A 6,533-nucleotide genomic window follows, 5' to 3' on the forward strand; every position below is an offset into this window, starting at 1 on the left:
CGAGGGGGCCTAGCGGGGCCGGGAGTTGGGAAGGGCAGGACGCGCCAGAGCCGCCCGAGGGTGGCCCGCCCGAGCTGGGACGGGGGCCACGGCAGGCAGGCAGGCAGGCAGGCGCAGGCAGGGGAGCGTCCAAGCGGGCATGCCAGCGCAGCAGCGCGCCGGGCAGCAGGGGGTTCCCTTGGCCCCGTCCCTGGCAGCCAGAGCGGCAGCCTGGCGAGAGGGGCGGGCAGCCCCCCGAGCCGCAGCCGGCCCCTGTCCCCTCGCCCCAACCCCTCGCCCGCCCGCCCGCCCGCCCGCCTCCACTCACCATGCCGGCGCCGAGCGGGAGCACTGCGGAGGCGCCGAGCTGGGCGCCCCCGTCGCCGCCGCGCACTGGCCGCGCTGCCCACGACGAGCTGCTGCTGCTGTGCTGCTGTGCTGTGGAGCGGGAGGGCGGGGCGGGGACAGCCAGGGGCTGCGCGAGGAGCCGCCGCCTCGCCTCGCCTCCTTCCCTCGCTAGGCCCGCCCAGCCCCGGCCCCCCGGCGAGGGAGTCGCAGTCCCGCGGCGCAGCAGGGCCGGAGGGGGGGAGGGGAGCAAAGGACTTGGAGTCGCCCTGGGGGGCTGGGGGGGGGGCCGAATACGACACGGAACCGGCCTCCCCCTTCCGAAGCCCCACAGGTCCCGCCCTCCAAGCAGGCGTGGAGGGACCAGGGGGCGCCTCTCCCGCAGGGCTGATGAGAAACCTCCCTTCCCCGCTTCTCCTCTCCTCTCCTTCCCACTGCCTCATAAGGCGGGAAAGAAATCGAGGCGGCGGTTGGCGGGGGAGGGAACGTTCACAACTTGAAGCGGGATGCCTGGTCGCGGTCTTCGCGGCCAGGGAAAGGCTCTGTGAGGGGAGGCCGTTCCATGGGCAGCCGGCGCGGCGCCGTGGCAGTTGTGGGGTGGTGGAGTCCCCGGTTAAAAGTCAGCCCTGTGCTGGGAACCGGGTTGCCAACCTCCGAGCGGGGCCTGGAGATCTCCGGGCGTTATAACTCCTCAACAGGCGACCGAAATCCGTTCCCCTGGAGAAAATGGCCGCTTTGGAGGGTAGGCTCTAGGGGGTCACCGGTCACTGAGCTCCTTCCCATCCACAACCCCCCCCCCCACTGCTCCCAGGCTCCACCCACACACCCCCTGGAACTTCCCAAGCCAGACTTGGTCAGCCGAGGCCCAGGAGCCTTCTGGGTAACTTTGGACCAATCACTGCCTCTCACCCTGGCTTACCTCAGATTTAAGAGTAGCAGTTCTCTTACAAAGGAATTTCAAAGGGAGGTTGGAAAGAGAAACGGCTGAATTACAGTTGTTATTCAAACGAAAGACAATGCAAAATATTGTCGAAGGCTTTCACGGTCAGAGTTCATTGGTTCTTGTGGGTTATCCGGGCTGTGTGACCGTGGTCTTGGTATTTTCTTTCCTGACATTTCGCCCGCAGCTGCGGCAGGCATCTTCAGAGGAGTCACACTGAAGGACAGTGTCTCTCAGTGTCAAGTGTGTAGGAAGAGTAATATATAGTCAGAAGGGGGTTGGGTTGAGCTGAATCATTGTCCTGCAAAAAGTATCAAAGGTAATGTGCTAATCATACTTTTTGCAGGACAATGATTCAGCTCAAACCCAACCCTTTTCTGACTATATATTACTCTTCCTACACACTTGACACTGAGAGACACTGTCCTTCAGTGTGACTCCTCTGAAGATGCCTGCCACAGCTGCTGGCGAAACGTCAGGAAAGAAAATTCCAAGACCACGGTTACACAGCCCGGATAACCTACAAGAACCAATAAAGACAATGCATTTGCCTGGGCTGAATAAAGATCTTGCATTCATGGCTCATTACCAATGCTGATTTCTCCACACCCATCTCTCCCCTGGACATCACAGACTCTTCTGCATACCACACCTCATCCCATCACGCCTGCTATTCACATACTGTTAACATTTACATACTAATGCTTGTCTGAATTCACTCTCCTCTACTTAAAGACAGATGGATTCACATTCTAGCGGTATCTGAAGAAGTGAGCTGTGGCTCACGAAAGCTCATACCCTGCCAGAAAATATTTTTGTTAGTCTTTAAGGTGCTACTGGACTCTTGCTCTTTTCTATTACCTCAGAGGGTTATTGTGATTAGAAAACATGCTGCTGGGCGCTCCTTGGAGGAAGGATGGCATAAAAATGGCACTAAATAAAATACAAAGAATTTATTCTTGTGCCATATACATAACATGATCAGACTCTGGCTTGCTAGGCCAATGAACCTGGAAAAAAAATTAATACTGTACTGCAACACTATTTCAAGCTCTCACGAGGCCTGCTGCAGGAGAATGAGGTGGGAGAATGGGCTGTGCCTCTTTTAGAATGCTTCCCTGTGTTGAAAACTAGGACGGAAAGACACGGCATAGAACTTTTCTGTCTGCTGTGCTTTTTATTTGCATGGGTATGGTTGCCAACCTCCAGGCACTAGCTGGGGATCTGCTATTACAAGTGATCTTCAGCCAGTAGAGATCAGTTCACCTGGAGAAAATTGCTGCTTTGGCCATTGGACTCAAATGGCATTGAAGTCCCTCCCCAAACCTTTCCCTCCTCAGGCTCCACCTCAAAAACCTCCTGCCGGTGGCGAAAAGGGACCAGGCAACCCTAGCATGGGACTGTTTTTTGTTTTGTTTTTAAGATGGAATCCAGCACCTGCAAAGAAAAAAGCAGATCCTTTGAACCTCATACCTATCCTTGTCATTCTCATCTACTGAAGATTTGCTGTGGGACTTGACAGATAGCTAGGACTGACTCTTCAGGAAGCAAAACTAGGCATAAAGGAACCTAATCCCGACCCCAAAAATAAGTTCAGAGAGATCTGCTCAGAGGATAGGAACTGAACTGAACGATGAGTTGCTCTGAGCCTGGGTGGAACTAATAACTTGTTCAGTAAAGTAGTTCAACAACAGGAGGACCAAAGAAGTGAGGGCTTCTCCAGCCCTAAAGGGGATGGAAAAAGACAGTCCTAAGAATACTGTTGAAAGAAAGGAGGAGCAAGAAAGAGGGATTGGGCTAGTTCTGTCTCTAGCATTTGCTTCTCATACAAGCACGTCTTTCAGATGACCAAGACAAAGCTAATCCAATTAGATAGTGGATTAGTTTGGGTTTTCTAAAGATATGTTCCAGATGATGAACTTAATGTGACTGGTTTTCAACCAGATTTGATCTGCCTAGTTCAGATTCTGTTCTTGAGTTACTCCTCTGAGAAGTAAACTCTAACAAAGACCCACAGATCTATTCATCCACACCTGGACCGTTTTGCCCATGAGGCTTATCTAGTCAAAATAAGAATGCAGATCCATTTCTGGATCAGGCCAAGGCCTACAAACATTTCCTCTCCAGCAGCAGCTTATAAAGATAATAGTCATCCCCTATACTGTTATTTGTGGTGGAACGGTATAGCGTTGCCCAATCTCATCAGATCTGATAAGCTAAACTGGGTGGGTACTTGGAACGGGGGCTCTATAAGTCGGCTGCGACTTGACAACACTTTACACGCACATACTGTTATGTTGATTCAGAGCTTGTTTCTTAAGACCAAACCAGATGATACAGGGAAGCATGAGAGCGCCAGCCCTGTTTTTCCCCTTGTAATAAGCTGAGAAGACATGTACAGTTCTCTATTGCCAATGCCTGCTTTTGTATTAAAAAGAATTTCTGCAGTTCAAACGGGTAAAACCTGGGGGCATTTTCAGGAAAGATGTTAGAAAATGCAAATGGTAAGGGTCATTTTCAGGTAACTTATTCAATCGGTACACTGTGCCACGTTTCCCCTCCAAAGAGCTCAGAAAGGATTACATGTGGTTTCTAGGCATTTTTCCCATGCAGGCATTTTACAGAGCCAGAGCTGTTTAGCTTCTTCCAGTAGAAGAGAAGCCTGTGCCTGCAGATGATTCTCTGATGATTCTCCAATTAATCAACATAAATATTGCCTCCCTGTCCCAGACTGAAACATAACTTCAATGGGTGTTTGGATTATGGCAACAGAGCTATCTTTCTCTGGCGTAGGGCTGCTTCACACACACAAAAAGTGTGTTGAATGTCCACTGTGATTGCAGTATGTAAACAGGTCATGAACAAGGATCCTCTTCTGAGAAGAAGTAATATTCTCACAGTTAATCCCATACTGGATATTGTCTAACAGATTTTTCATACTACTAATTGGAATATTTTGGCCCATTCCTCTTCTTGCTACCTGCAAGGACAACGTCTTCCTTGCCAAAGGACTTTTAAAATGGTGACTCTTCACTAAGATTACTATTACAGTTTGGGAAACGTGTTTTAATGTAATTAGCAACAGTGTGATGTGGACTGCATCAGGCTTGTTTTATTTTTTAAAAATTGCTTTTCAAAAATATTATAGTAAGCAGCTATCCTGAGATTCTGGGAATGGTTGCGCAATGTTTGTTGTCAGTCCATAAACAAGGCAACAAAACTTGCATTTTGAGTAGCAACGACTTAAATGTTTTCTCCACAATTCCATGAGAGTTTTAGCAGCATTATGTACAGAGGGGATTCAGCATCACGAAAAGTGTTAGTTTGGGGGGACATTTGTTGATACCCTGAAACATAAATAAGTTAACTCTTATGGGAACAGTGATTTAAGATGCTGGAGATGAACCTGGCACACACTGCATGCAAAACCAGGTGTTCTACAGCTACCCATGACCCTTCCCCCAAAGTATGTATAAATAAAATTCACCACTCTTGAAAATGTTTGGGTGGGAGAGTTGGGGATGGAACACATTTGTTAATGCTCTGTAACAAAAACAAATTAAGCCTCATTGTGCTGGTCAAGTAATACGGCTATCATGACTACTTAGCCACATAAGTAGGAGGGAAGAGGTAGAGGCATGTTGCTGCCAGCGATTGAACTACCCTGTGCCTATGGCTATGGAGCTTGCACAGCAGCACTGGAAATCTAATGATACGCCTTTTAAAGTGACACTAATGAAGCAATGACATTTCATGGTGAATGCTCAGCACAGAGATTTCAAAGGTTTTTTTTAATGCCAACATTTAACTGAAAGCGCAAAGCAATTCACATGCAAAAGACTGCACGACGCCCCACCATCTAGTTCTTCTAGACTGAAACTGCCAAGCTGAGGTAAAGAATCCTTTCCCCGTTACCTACCTTACTCAAAAAAGTTTAGGATTCTATGCTGCACAGTGTTCTGTAGCGGTAGTGATGTGAGGCTGGAACTGGGTAGATATGGGTTAAAAATCTCCATTAGTTTTGCTCACTTAGTGACCTTGGGCCATTCACTCTGTCTCGTTCTAACCTACCTCACAGGTTTGTTGTGAGGACAAAGTGGAGGAGAGGAGAGTATTGCACATTGCCCTGAGCTCCATGGAGGAAAGACATGATGGAAATGTAACAGACAATAGATGTTCTGTTTGAATTGCCAGGTAGTAGAACAAATGGAAACTCATTGTTGATATTTTTAAGCAAACTCAAGGTGGGTGGGGGGGGAATGGATGGGACACTTACAGAATGGAAAGGGTAATATATTGCAACAAGATTCCAGTCCTAGTTAGCCTGTTCTGTCACCAGGTTTTAGAACTGGATTTTGTGGCTCTCCTTCTGTTCTTCCATCACAGAAGCAATGAGAACTAAAGCCCATGAAAGAGGCATTGTGTAGGTTAACAGCATTAATGTACAGTGACAAACCACCCCCATCTTCCTCACTAAAACAAATCCTCCTCCTTTGATGTGACAGTGTGAGAAGGAGAACAAGCTCTGGGAAAAAGGAGGGTCAGAGGAGTTGGCTTAAACCCTGCTTTGACAATAGTGGAAGGATTACTCCACCCATTTTTTATTTTATTTTTGTGCAGCAACCTGTGTGATCCCTGTAGGACCTCGAGGCAGCTGGCCAGCCCAGCAGCTAAAAGGGCACTGTGATATCAGCAACAGACAACTGAGTGTGTGCCACAACATTTCACCCCCTATTTTCCCTCCCTATACTGGAACGGGGGCATAGGGTGCGCTCTTCTGTCATTTTCCTACTATAAAACACACCGAAGGAGGACTGAGCAGTTTCTCCTTAATTAATATTTATTAATTTATCATCTTGGACCATTTTTCTATTAATTGCTGCTAACTGCGCTCTACCAAGATATGGTTATTTCTATTTACGTACACAATTAAAACGTTTATGTCTTCTGTGACCAATCGAAGGGAGACTTGGATTTTTCAGGGAAATTAGGTCTGTCAGAAATCTGATGGCACGAAAGAGGCTTGTGGTAAAAGTTCAAAACAGGAATTTATTTATAACAGAAAGGCAGGATGAGGATTAATCAGGTAAACTTGGATTTCAGAAAGGTATTAGGATATTCCCGAAACAAACAGAGTAGTCACTTCACAATAATATATATTTACACAAGAGAGGTTTGGTTCTTCTAGATGGTATGGTTAAATTCACTTCAGGATGCTAGATCTTTGTTTTCACTGAGAGGCTTGTTTTGGTTTGTCAGTTTATTGTTT

Source organism: Euleptes europaea, chromosome 1 (genome assembly GCF_029931775.1).
Source record: "Euleptes europaea isolate rEulEur1 chromosome 1, rEulEur1.hap1, whole genome shotgun sequence".
Lineage (NCBI taxonomy): Eukaryota > Metazoa > Chordata > Lepidosauria > Squamata > Sphaerodactylidae > Euleptes > Euleptes europaea.